Raw genomic sequence first — 14,088 nt, 5'->3', positions numbered from 1 at the left:
TTTCGCGCTTCACGTTTTACTGATGGCGCTCCAATTTTAACGTGAAGTTACTAATAACTACATGAACAAAGTGAAGCGCCATCAGTAAAAAGTGGAGCGCGAATATCAATTTTCTTTTGTTTGCTAACTAGTCATAGGAGAAAGTGTAAGGGGGTGTTTCCAGTAGTAAAAAATTTGTAGATTTTTATTTGTAGTTGAGAAATTATTAGGTGTTTCCGGTAGTGAATAAGTTGTTGATGGGTTTGTGAGTAGAGTTACTGTAGCAAAAAGAGTTTTTGTTGATAATTTTTTTGTTAGTGGAAATGAGACGGTAAAACACTGAAACTTTTTTGTTAGTGAAAACGAGACGATAAAACGCTGAAAATTTTTTGTTAGTAAAAACACGATGATAAAATCCGTTAAGTTTTAGTATTTTTTATTAGTGGAAACACCCCGTAATGGTAGTATCTTATCCGGATACGGTTCATTTGTCACAGAGCCGTCCGGGACAGCTAGATCTATCTGCGTCCATGAATGATCAACGGTGATAGATTTGGCTGTAATCGATTTGAGTCCAATTGAGCTTTCAAGTTAGCAGTCTTTGATTTTTAATAGTATTACCGAAATTGTGGTTGTTGAGGGGAGACGGGGCACAGTCGTTGATTGTAACTAGGACTTTGTTTTGTGGTGGGGAAATGCTACACAAATATATACACAAAAAAAACCTAAATATCTTTTTGCTCTCAAATTTGGACAAGGGTTCCCGGGGTGCGTCAAGGACCTGGGAATGCTGACGAGCGGGTGTAGAGCGATCGATTTAGTAGTTCATCTCGGTACAGACGGCTCGGATCGAATCTGAGCGCATACAAAAAACGTAAAATTCTGAACCATCCGTTGCTTAATTAAAATCCGAGTCATCGATTGCCAAGATGAGCAACTGGATAGGCCGCTTTGCAGGGTGTTGTTTGGCTGCATCCCCTATTCCGGTGCGTCAATGCACTACGGGGTGTAGGGCGTCTCAGTTTGCTTAATCAGAATTTAGTCATGTGATCTGAAACATTCTTAGTTTTTAGAACTTGTTAAACGCTACACTTGTATACAAAATCAAGTTAATTGGACGTCAACATCTACATGACCAAGATAGATTTTGTTAATTTCACTATACGTTTTTTGAAATACGCTGACGATCCATCCATGTTCATATAACAACTAATGTTATCTGACCAAGAAACTAAATTAATCCGATCAATTTAAGTTTTTTTTTTTTTTTGAATAATAATAGTATCTATTCAACGTTCTCTCTACAAACTGAATGATTCATATGCACGATGAAGGAATCGTGGTTGAGCAAACCGAGACACCCTAGTACCTCCCATTGGCGCACTAAACACTACGGGACCCGGCCTTGTCCCTCAAGTTTTCGATATCTTCAATCCTAATTAACAAGGGAAACCCAACAACCGCAAACCTCATAACCAACTTTCGTTAGTACCCAAGTAACGCAACTACGACATTATGGTTTCTGGGTAGGAGTAACATGATACAATTAGTACTCCAGTTAGTACGGACTGTATTCGCGAGCGAAAAACTCTTGGAGCCACCCGAACGCCCCAAAAGTTGGTGGGGCTGTAGGGACAAAATAACGCACACAAGCTGGCCATACCTAATTACCATATATCTCTAGGTGGCCATGTTTACGAGGGTCGCTCATTGCAAAAAAATAATATATACTCCATAGATATATACACACATACACACACACTAAAAAAATGTTAAGGACGAAAAAAATTTACTCCGAAAGTACTCAAAAAGAGCAATTAGTGATTGAGATTCATTTTGATGTGCGGGACCCAATCAAAGTGAATCTATTAATTCTCACATATCACATGTATAAACCTGAAAGATCTCAGTTTTTTAGGGAAGCAGCAAGTGTCTCCGTCCCATAATATTTGTTCGGTTTGAAAAAAGAGGACGTAAAAATAATACTACAAATTTTGCAAGAAAAACTTAAATTTTTTTCAACAATTCACTATATATCGATGAGTTCTTTAAATTTATGAAAAAAATTTGAATTTTTTCTCAAAAGAAATGCATTATTTTTGAGTTTTCGTTTTATAGACCGGACAATCATTTTGGAACGAGGAAGTATTGTTATGTTTGAACTAGTCTCTTGGAAAGTGGCATTGCCTTTGTTTGACACAACTGAACACGACAGTCTCAAGAAAAGAATTAAACAAGCTGAACAGTTGATTGTTTTTAACTTGAGATTTGAAAACTTACAAGCTTTAAACATCTGCAAGTTAGCTTTGTTTACGAGGCGAGTCGATCTCAAACGAGCTTTACTCGAATCAATCACGAGCAACTTGTAGTTTTCAAACATCTTATATCAATCGTACGAATCATGTTCTGTTTGGATTTTGATGGAGGTTTTACTGTACTTTATACATGATATAACGATCTCTCCTACCAATTGAAAAAATAATAATATTATGCAAAAGTTACATATTGACAAATTGGTCCGTGAATTGTGGTGTGGATCTCATCGAGAGGCATTGGTCTTTTCAAACTAAAGAATTTGAAGCCATCATTACCTAGGCATAATTTTGGATTATCCAACCCTAAAACGCCACACATTAGCTCCGCAGAGAAAATAAGTTGCACAACAAACACAACGGTTGTGGGCATAACATTTTTGGCCGAGTAAATACCCCTTTTAAGTATTCGATGAAGAAATGTTTGTGTTACGACATTGGGATGTGTTTTTTTTCTTTATTTTTGTGTTTGACAATCAGAAGCGTCTATGTTCGGATTAGCTTGCATGTACTTTAACTAATTCTCTTTCCGGTCCGCTTCAAGGCAGGCCATTTACATCGTGACTATGGAATTCAGACCCTAAAATCTAACTCTGATGAATTGTATAGAGAACAAACCTACCAACCAACCAACCAGACTAACCCTTAGAGCTCTATTAGGTGTTTTGAACCTTGTGATAAGAAAGAGAAAACTAAATTTGGACATTTTTCGTAGCATTTCTATTAGGGGTTAGATCTTCTCCGTTCATGTTTTTTGTTTTGTCAAATGATATGATAAGATTTTATAAATAATAGCAACAAAAAAACATCAGAATGGGCATCCATTCCCATGTGTCCAAGCTCAATGTGGGTTCTTTCAGAGCCAATTTTACTGATCGAAATTATTCACTTTCTTAAAAATTTGCCAAAAGCATCGACTACATCAAAAAAAAAATCATCAAAAAATTATATCGATTGATATATTTGTGGTACAAGAGGATTTGAATTCTTTCTTTTTTACCCCTAGCCCTCGTGGCCTCCTACATAGCTGCTCCATTTTCAAAACAGGATGCCTAAAATGGCATGCAATTGAGTTTCCAGCGAAAAATTTGACAATCAGTTTTTATTCTTCGGCAAAATGAAAGCGATTTTATTCATCGTAAAGGCCAAAGCTTTTACATCTTTTCTTCTTCTTTTTTTGTCAATCAGTCAATACTTTTATTCATTACTGCAATAAAGAAGCGTTCACATTAGCTTCACGCTGAACCCAGATTGGAAAATCTAATAAGCGTAAAGTTAGAAATTTTCACATCCTTGACATTCAGGAAAAAAAATTGTAGGACTTAAGAGTTTCCCGTACATATTGTTGAATATTGCGTAGCAAGAAATTAAAAGACTAACAATTTATACTATAAGATTTAAATTAGGTCCAAAAATTCGAGAATATAAAAAGTTTCTATAAATGAGGATTTTAATCACAAGTTTACATATGAAAAGATCTCAATAGATGATTATTCTCTGAATATTCTTTGTCAAGTCTTTCTAAAAGATCTGTTTGCGATTTGGTTCTGCGTCAGGTTGGATTTCAAATTTAGTGTGACATTTTTGGTGTTCGAGTGCAATCATTGGTGGGGATTATAACCATATTCCCGTACGTACAAACATTCGCTCTATAATTGAGGTAGCTAGGTTTGTTCATCATTTAGCCAACCAAACCTTTTTCTTTTTTGCTACTCATTGGCCAATCAAACTTGTGCTAAGGTTTTGTTTTTTTTTTTTTTGTTTCATTATAAGCGGTTAGAATTACATCAAATTGAAAACAAGCACTACACAATCACTATAAGCCTATGCCAACTAATAGTTCTATTATAAGGGAAGAAACAGTAGCGTAGGATATGAAATCTCTTGGATCCCCCAGTCTAATAGCTCGACGGTAACACGACGGGCCAAGAAGTAACGAACGAATGAACGAAATGACGGGCTTTAGATATAGTGGCCGGCTTTCCCATTGGACAAATAGGTGATTTGATTAATGGAATAATACTCCATTGTATACAATTTGACTGACCGTAAAGCCGATAGTATATATGGTGACGCCAACCACCCGTCCGAATTGATAATATATACCTGGTCCACCGGTCCAAAGTCTCCCTTACAAAATTTGCAAAAAGCTATTCTAATCTCGTACCTCCATTTTCAAACACACATAAGCAAGGGTTTCATTGTCCAATCCTGTAGGAGAATCCCGATTTTTCCAAATACAGTACTCGAATATACTTGAGACAATTCCCAATCCTATGCCTATATCACACCTCGTTAATCCTAAGGTTACTATCCCTTTCATCAATCAAGACCAATGGAATCAGTTATAGTGACCATACTATTGTGAAGAAAAACATACCGAATAGGCTCAATTGGGTGAAATTTTTTAATCCGACGGTATTTTTCGTAGTAGTCCAAAGGAGTTGGTTTACTTTCGGGTATGTTTCATTTGCTTTGCTCTTCTTCTGACAAGTTTGGCATGGTGCCTAGCTAGAACCCTGTTCTAAGTGTATAACTAAATTTTCAACCACATCATGGCATGAGGGCTCTTAATAATTGTGAGAATTATTTGTTCAATCATCTATTCTCAATGAACCAACCAATTATATCAATGGATTGAGTTTTGCTTCATGAAATTTGTCAATAGGAAAATGGTGGACAAGTCACATGATAAATATGGGTCCAATGGTCCCTGATGATGGCTTTCTTGCCCAGAAATTTCGCCAGCTGCCAAAGTACGTACCAAATTGATATAGATAGGAGTATATATAAGGTTACTTTGCCCTTTCCTTAGAATCCAAGAGAACCCATGGTCCAACCAATTTACCTACTTGAATTTGAAATCGAAAGAGCTAACGACACATACGAATGCACAAAGATCCAGAAAAAGAGGTGTCTTGGATCGTTCGACGTCCAGTGTAAGTCCTATATTGAACGGTTTCAAACTCTGGGTCCGGAGCTATGTCTCTTCATCTGTGTTTGTAGCATTAGCCTTGTGAATTTGCACAAAAAGATTTTGAAGAACCAAGTGAGAAATAAAATATACAAGAACCGAATTGTCTGCAGTCCCTTTGGGGACTGCTCCTGAGGTTGGGCAAATTTGTGGGCCTTAAAAAAGGCCCCAAAATTGATCTGTTCACTTTTTAGACCTTGTCAACCATTATCTATGCCAAAAATTCTGTTGATCGAAATTGAGTAGATATGATTTGGGCATGTGTTTTTTCTGAGATTAATGGGCTGGGATCCAGAGTGTCGATGTATTTTTTTTTTTGAGATAAATGGGTTAGGATTTAGTGCGTCAACAAATTATTTCATAAGATAAATGCATGATGAAATCATACTTGCCGAGTTTCGATTGAGATGATTTTTTTGATATGGTTCTGATCGCAGCCGAAATCGGTAGTCGTTGAAGTTTACCAAACGGCCGTCAAATTCAATTATTTAATAACCGGACTACAACTAAAGATTTGCATAGTATAGCGAGAAAATCCAAGTCGATCCACAGGGAGTTCGAATATAGCTTGTTCGGATTAGATGTAAGGGTTTCCGGCGTTTAGACGGCCAACTTTTGGTTTTCCTTTGAAAGGTGAGAATTGCCCTTATGAAAATGACTAGAAAAAGAGTTTTAACTAAGAATTAAAGGCGGCAAGGCAATGGAGTTACTAACGCCCGTAACTTAAGCCATCCAACAATTCTCAACGAAAACACGGTTGAATCGCACGGCACAGGCTATCAACCGGAAGATTTAGCTATGAAAATAGTTAGACTTGATATAGAGTTTGAACAACAAGCTTAACACAAGGCGTGACATAGCTCACGGAACCATGTGAGCGAGTACATGATCACCGGAGATTAACAACGCCAAGACTTGCATTCAAACTAACTATCAAGGTCAAGAACTAGAAGCATAGTTTGGAAAGCAAGCAAGTTTTTTGGTCCTTTTGGCAAACACGAGGCGAGACATAGCTCACGGAACCATATGAGCGAGCATATGATCACCGGAGGTTAACATCGACAAGTTTTGTTACATAAAAGGCGAACCATTCACATTTCCAAACCAAACCTCAAGTCTTAAGTTGAGAAAGGCAAGATTAACCAAAGTCGCGAGGCGTTATTCACCCCATGGCCTAGCCTAAATGACTACTCACATCTAAGGAAAAGACTAGAAAACATGCTAAAGGAAGAAAACATGATTAACCGATAGAAATGAAAATAAACTTGATTTAAAGAAGAATCTAGTCCGTAGCTACAACATTAATACACGACAAAACAATAAATAAGAAAGACTTACTTGAGTTCTTGACAAATTAACTAAGAAAGCTTGAAGCAAGACAACAATGGAGAAAGACTATCCTAAGCTAACTACTTACTCCTTTACAAGAGAGAGAGAGAGAGAATAGTATTTATACAACTCAGCATTTTCTCTCCACAAAATATCCCTGAACTTGCCAAAAGTGGCAAGTATTCTATAAATGGAAAGTCCAAAAAGCAGTAAAAATATCTGCAGGAGACAAAAGTCATCGATACCATAGGCTAAGGTATCGATAACACCCTTGAAATGATCCCCCGGAGAAGCATGGTATCGATAAAATATGAGAAAGGTATCGCTACCCTCGGGTCTGGACAACTTGTGGACCAAAATGGAGCAAATGGTATCGATACCATTGAGGATGTTATCAATAACATTCTTCAAAACTGCAGATTTCAGGTTGGCTTCAGCTTCAGCAAATAGCTCTCAGCACTTCACAGCTCCTCAGCATCTTATTTTCATTCTCCAAACTTAAGTAAAGGCTACATTTTAAACCTTTCTTTTACCTTTCCTTTACTTTAATTTATTTAATGAAAATAAGAAAGTACCCCCCATTTGGAAACAATGGCATTACCAGAATTTCAAGATTCTATTTAAATCAAAATGTCAACCCCCCACTTTTAGTACAAAACAGAAAACTGCACATTTTTCTCAAGAGAAAATGGCTCAAAACATGACATTGCTCTTCAAATAAAACCTTGTAACTTTGTAGTTACTCTTAGAAAAATTCAATGATCAATTACCGCCATTTTTAATCTCGAAAATTGATACTTTTTCAGAAAGTCATTTTTCTATACTTAGACAGATTTTAAGGGGCCGACAGGGTCTTCGGGTACTTGGAAGCATCCAGAGCATTCCTTGGCATTGAAATGCGCCTTATTTGCACGTTTTATCTGAAAACACTAAAAACACACCTTACGTGCAGTATCGCTATAAAAGCTAAATAAACGCAAGTTAAAACAACAAAGAACGGGACTAGTCGCAACAAATATCTACAATATTGGGTGCTCATCAGGTTCATGGTCTCGAATCACTCTCATGGGATTCCAAAATCAACGATATCGATCATCTTTTTGGGTCTGGAAAGAACCTATAAGGATACTGAGATGAAGAAGCTAATTTGAATTCTTAATTTTCCCCATCCTGGCCCTTTCTGAGCAGGCCAGCCCTAGTTGGCCCAACCCATTTCGATCTGTAAAATCACCATATAAACATTTGCCCTAGAGAGAGTCAGAGAGAGATTCATCACCATTTTTCTTTTCTTTTTTTGAACTGAGATATTCCTGTCAATTCGTTTGCATTGTTTTGTAATCGGACCCGGGTAAGATACCGAGTACTAGATAAATTATAGACGTATAATCAGGATTCCTAGTAATTTGTAAACAAAGTGAAACGCGAATCCGACCGATTGTATGCATGTTTGTTTAAGATTGGAGAGAGGGAATCATTTTTTTTTTCTTTTTACTTGAAAGAGTAGCATGTAAGATTACAAGGGTCTAATTTCTTCCAATCTTTTATAATCAAACCAACTAGGTTGTCCGATATGCCCAAACATAGATTCCACAAGTTCTAAGGGTTTGAATCTCATAAGTGGATTAATCATAATGGAATTTCATACCTCACTTACCCTTGAAGTTATCCCGGGAGTTGGGTTCATCAATTCTCTAGTATATGTGAGACGAGACGAGAAAACTGTATATATCCGGGAATTATTCTGTACAAAATTTGGACACCCTTTTTTCTTTTTTTTTGATAGATATGATCAAAAGAGCAAAGAAACAAAAAGTCAAAGGACACAGCTCAATAGGCTCTTTGGCCACAATAAGCTCTATATCGTGCGGAATACAACCCGTGGATGTAAACAAACTCCTACCCAAACAACTAGTAGCAACCCAATGAGCGGCTCTGTTCTTTTCGCAGTTACACCAGACAAACGACCACTGTTCAGACGCTGCCCAAGTCTTGATATCTTCAACTACCGCAACAATTTCCCACGGGCATTGCTCTGGAGAGTTGTTGATGCAATTAATCAGCTCCTTACAGTCAGATTCGAACAAAACTTCAGAGAGGTTCCTCTCCTTGGCTAGTACACAAGCAATTATCAAAGCCCACGCTTCTATAGCCAAAGCAGAATACACCATCGCACCAGTGTTGGTTCATAAGTTTTGGGGGCCGGAAGCAAATGCCTCTCGATATTTTTCATACAAAAGTTAGTCTACAAAGAGTTTCATTAAAAAAAACCGTTACAAAGGATTTACCATTACAAATATAAGCTTATAGTCATCCATCAAAAAAATGCAACCATTACAATATCTCAAAATTCATCATTTGAGTATTAGACTTCTTGCACTTTTTACTGCAAACATAGTAATTAAGTCTCTATAGTCAAGCTTCTTCACCAACTCCTTCTCAATGGACAATATAGCCCATCCATTTAATTTTTCTTGATCAGTTTTAACTTTGAAAAGCTTCTTTCCCCCAGTCGTCTATTGTCAACCTTGACCAAAATGCCATAATGGGATGTAATTCTAATTTTACCGTTTCTATCTAATTGAGCCTATTTTATGGTTCTTAAATTTCAATTGGGCCTATATATACATATGAGTCTTATAATTTTGGGACCCTTCATTTTTAGCCTTTTTTTGGAGCCCAAAGCTTATGCTTCTCTGACTTACCTTAAAAGCCAGCCCTGCATCACATGGCCACACCGCCACTCAATAGCCGATCCACCACAGTCTCTAGCAATAATGCCAAAGGCAGCCAAGCTGCGGGAGGAATTAAAGGCCCCATCGCAATTAAATTTAAAGCAAGAAGAGGGGGGGAACCCACCGCGACTCACGACTGCTCCCACTAGGAAGCCCACTCAAATCGGAGAAAACCGCCTGTAAATAATCTCTATTCGCCATGTTAGCTTTCTTAATACACTCTTCGATATGGGTTTGGTTGTTTTCCATTGAAGACATAGATTTCTTGCTTTCCAGATCGCCCACATAATTGATAAGATGGCATCTCCTTTAAACTAGTGTTTGGGGACATTCTGATTGTTGCTCTCACCTTTGTATATCTTAAGCTATCCATCCTTTAGCATAAACTCCTTGCGCATTATTTTCATAAGAAAACAAATTCCTCCCATTGTAAGCTTTTTAAATTCAGTACCAATTACTACTTCCTCCCACTTGTAGCGTTAAAGATGGGATACAGCATCAAGTCTGAGAGTCGTGACTTGGAGCGATAACAAGTGTTCTCTGTCTCCAAGACTTCAGTATCTTGGTTCAATCGCGAGATGTAAAATTAACAACCTAATCATGAGATGCAAAGCTAACTACCCAATACATCTGACAACTTTGAACTATAGTCTAATCACAAGATGCAAAGCTAACTATCTGATACCCCTGACACAACTTTGAACTATAGCCTTATGCATATGATATGAACGATTGTGTCAACAAAAGAGATCGATGTGAGTAATTCTGACTTAAAAACTTCATAATCATAAGTCTTAAAAAAAATACTCGAAAGGAATTTCATAATAAAACTCACAAACTTAACTTTTCTTTGTTTTCTTTTTCTTTCTACTATCCATCTAACCCACCACCCATAAGGCGACGGATAATACTCATACAAGTCAAAATAACACATTTACAGTTATCAATCCGGCCACTTCTTCACCAATATTTACACACTTTTCACACATATCCGTTGTCCTAAAAAGATATCACTTACCCTTTCCTTCGTTATATCGGTCTAACTCTCTCAGGACCTTCCAGATTTGGCCCATCAAGGCCGATTCCTCTCCATGGCCATGGAGCCCATGGTTTTAAACTAAAGTTCCAAAAAAAAGCCAATGCTTTAAGACCAGCCTTGAGAATCTACAAAGCAAACCCTCAATTAATGTTGTGTTATCTATGTAATCACCTTTTCTTTTCTACATACAATTTCATGATTCAGAGGGATCATAATAACACACTATTGAGATTCTCACCAATAAGTTAACTTTAATGGGAGGCAAGGGTATCTAATAAGTACATTAACCTTAAAATACTACTGGTACGTAACCGTACCCCAATCAAAAGCAAAAGGACCCATCAAAGCACTTAGCTTATTCCTTATTTGGCATTGGCATCAAATTACAACAAAAATCTATGGGTACGCACCTTAGTTGGAAGTATTCAATTTGTTTAAAATATATTTTCAAAAGCCCTTTGTAAAAACTCTGCTCATTTGAATACCGGTAAGCGCCTGATCGGTTTTTGTTCCTAAATTCGCATGGGACAAAAATAGGATGAATTGATCAAACCGCTTACAGATATTCCAATGAGTTGATTTTTTGCAGGAACCCTTAAAATAATGTTATAAATTTAAACAAATTAAACGGCTCTGATCATTAATGTGGAACACCAAAATGGATCTTGCCCATCCGGGGGTTGGGCTCACAAGACTAGTCAATGAGAAACCAGCATTGTTTGGCAAGGAAGCATGTGTGAGATATGAACCAAACAAAACAATTCAGGAGCCTTCCAAGATTAGAAGAAACCAATGGCCAGAGATTACATATACCGAAATTTTTTTGTACCCTTGTTCCAATACTTTCATAGTCAGAGAATCTCCGAGACTTAATCCAAAGGCTAGGAGTGCATTAAACGCGAGTACATAGAGATTTGGTACAGAGGACTGGCTGCAAAGCCAGTTGAGTGAAAATGGTTAAATAGAATCAAATCATACACTTCCCACATATTTCCCATCAATGAGCATAGTTGAAATCTCAGGTTGCTTCACCAAGATATAGTATAAGAACAAATAAGTTCAATTTCTTATCTTTCATAACCACGGAATATACCTTGAGGTGGATGAAAGCATTGTACAACGCAAGGAAAGACGACGGAAACCCACCTCGACTCTCCAAGGGGAAGGCAAGTACTGTTATATCGTTGGAAAATTCCCCACTGCTGCCTCCCGTAGGATGATCATACAACAAATAAGCTTAGGTCGATGTGCCAAAAATCATTTTGTCATTCTGTTTTGTCAAGAATAATATACGATTGGATTATTTACATCATTTTTGTAAAACACCCAAACCAAATCAAGTTTTCCCCTTTTCCTTAGCATCCCATCACTCCTAATAGTTGCATCCAATGCATGATCATGTACTGAAACCAAATCATTCTATCTATGAACTGAATTAGGATATTCTCATGTGACTATTCCTCACGTGATGCAGAATGAGACCCATCAAATGTAGGTATGAAACAACAAAGTACAAGCGGATCCCTCTTTCTCATCATAAATGGAGCTGAAACTCTATGTGCACATATAAGTTGTGTACATGTTGTGCACAAATTTTTTGTGAGGCCCATGTAGGGGTTCCACACAAATGATCTAATCTATTCAATAATTTTAGATATATTTTTGAGTGGCCTTGTAAAAAATTAACTCCATTGGATAACTGCAAGTACTCGATCCAAATTTACGACTTTTCTTTCAAAATTCAAGATCCTGAATATGAAAGAAAAGTTAGACAATTGGATCGAGTACTTATGTTATCTAATTGAGTTTATTTTTTCCAAGGTCACTCAAAAAATACTTTAGAAAATAATGAACAGCTTGGATTACTTGTGTGGGACCCCGGAGGCCCCACAAAAAATCTGTGCACAATATGTGCACAACTAATCTGTGCGCACATAGCCGGGCTCTAAATGGAGGATAAAAAGCACAGAATCAACCCATGAATAGATAACATACTCTAAATGATGCTGTCTTACTTGGATTATGACCGGTCTAACTTCATCTCAAAGAATCAATCAAATCCCATCATGAATTTTCGATAAAGCATAAGAACCTATGCTTTAGAATGTTCCAACTTGCATGTAACTTTGTGCACCTTAAATTAATTAAAGATAAAAAAGGACAAAAGGGAAAGATGGTCTCCAAACTGTGAGAGAGAGAGAGAGAGAGAGAGAGAGAGAGAGAGAGGGGATGATTCTTGAGGTGGTCTTCCTTTAAAACATTGAATGGGGGAATTCGAGCTTGGCAACCAAAAACAAAGAGGAAAGAAAAGCATAAAGAGACACATTTAGCACAAGAAACCAAGAATGTTATTTTAGTTGCATAGAAAAGAGAGCTTGGAATTCCAAAGTGAGATCTTCAAACAATATAAAGCAAGTGTTTGGTTTTTTTAAGGGGATTGTTCTATTCCACTATTCCTTTCCATGCCATTTTTCTTTATGACTAGCTTACCTCTGTATCAATCCAACAGTTTTGGTTGGTTGATGGCCTTTTTCTGCCCTGTCACCTTCACTTAAAAAACTTGCCATTCCTTCACTACTAAGAAATGGTAATATAGCCTTTGCCTCCCAACATGTAAATCTTCACTCAACAATATCAATAATAAAATGGGTCTTTGGTTAACTGAGTGCCCCAAGGGTATTGGTTAACAAAGCTTGACATCATTATACGTTCTTTCCATAACGCACTCGTATAGAAACGATTTTTTTGAACCACAACCCACTAAGCAATGGATAAATGCACAACAATTTCGAACTTATTAACAAATGCCTTTGGGAAACTCTTTTCACATTCCTAACAAGAATGATGCTATGGTGTTAAATATTTCACACCAAACTGAATAACCTCTTATATGTCACAAAAGCAAATGGCCCCAACAATTCTACAAAACATTGGTAAAGCATCAAATTTGGTCCTCGTAGCATGAGTACATTAGAGCATCCGCAATGGGAATAATCAAAATCGATAACCAAAATGTGCCACGTCAGCATTTGATTATCCATTTAGTTTATAATCAAACCTAATAAACTTGATCACCACATTGGTATTTTTGTATCCCTATAAAAAAATCCCCCTACAATACGCAATGCATCTATGTTCAATTGTAAACGAGTTCCAATCACGCATCCAACCACACCAAATTATTCGTCTCGATGAGACGATTCTAATGTGAGTTGTTTTTTAATTTTTTAGTTTTGAATTTGGTTATTGAGTTTGGTTATTGGTAAAAGTTGTTAAGTTTGGTTATTCAAAGGTCAAAATTTGATGAGTTGCTAACTTTGGTTATTACAATGTGAGCACTTTTTTTAGCAAACATTGCTAACTTTAGCAACCTTTTGGTTTTGATTATTACATTGTGGATGCTCTTAGAACTCTCCTCTACCATGCACACGTAAGCACGGTCAGCTGATGTGGCAAGATGACTTGGAAACAAAAAGACTGTGCTGGTCTTTGTTTAGTGGACAAAAGCATGGCAAATGATAGAGATGTAGGGAAGCAAATAGAAAAAGATGCTTAGCTTCTCAAGGGTTTTGTTCCAACAACTTTATTCACCCCGGACACATTCTCCTATGGCAGCCTTAATTTGCTTAGACAGCAAACTTATCATTGGAATGAATCTGAAATTCCTCAAGGTATTTTGGGGCCCCTCTCTGCTTTATGCTTTAAATGCCATGGGGGATAAAT

The sequence above is a fragment of the Rhododendron vialii genome, chromosome 12a (genome assembly GCF_030253575.1).
Source record: "Rhododendron vialii isolate Sample 1 chromosome 12a, ASM3025357v1".
Classification (NCBI taxonomy): domain Eukaryota; kingdom Viridiplantae; phylum Streptophyta; class Magnoliopsida; order Ericales; family Ericaceae; genus Rhododendron; species Rhododendron vialii.
The sequence above is the reverse complement of the archived record's forward strand: the minus strand, read 5'-3'. Positions refer to the sequence as shown.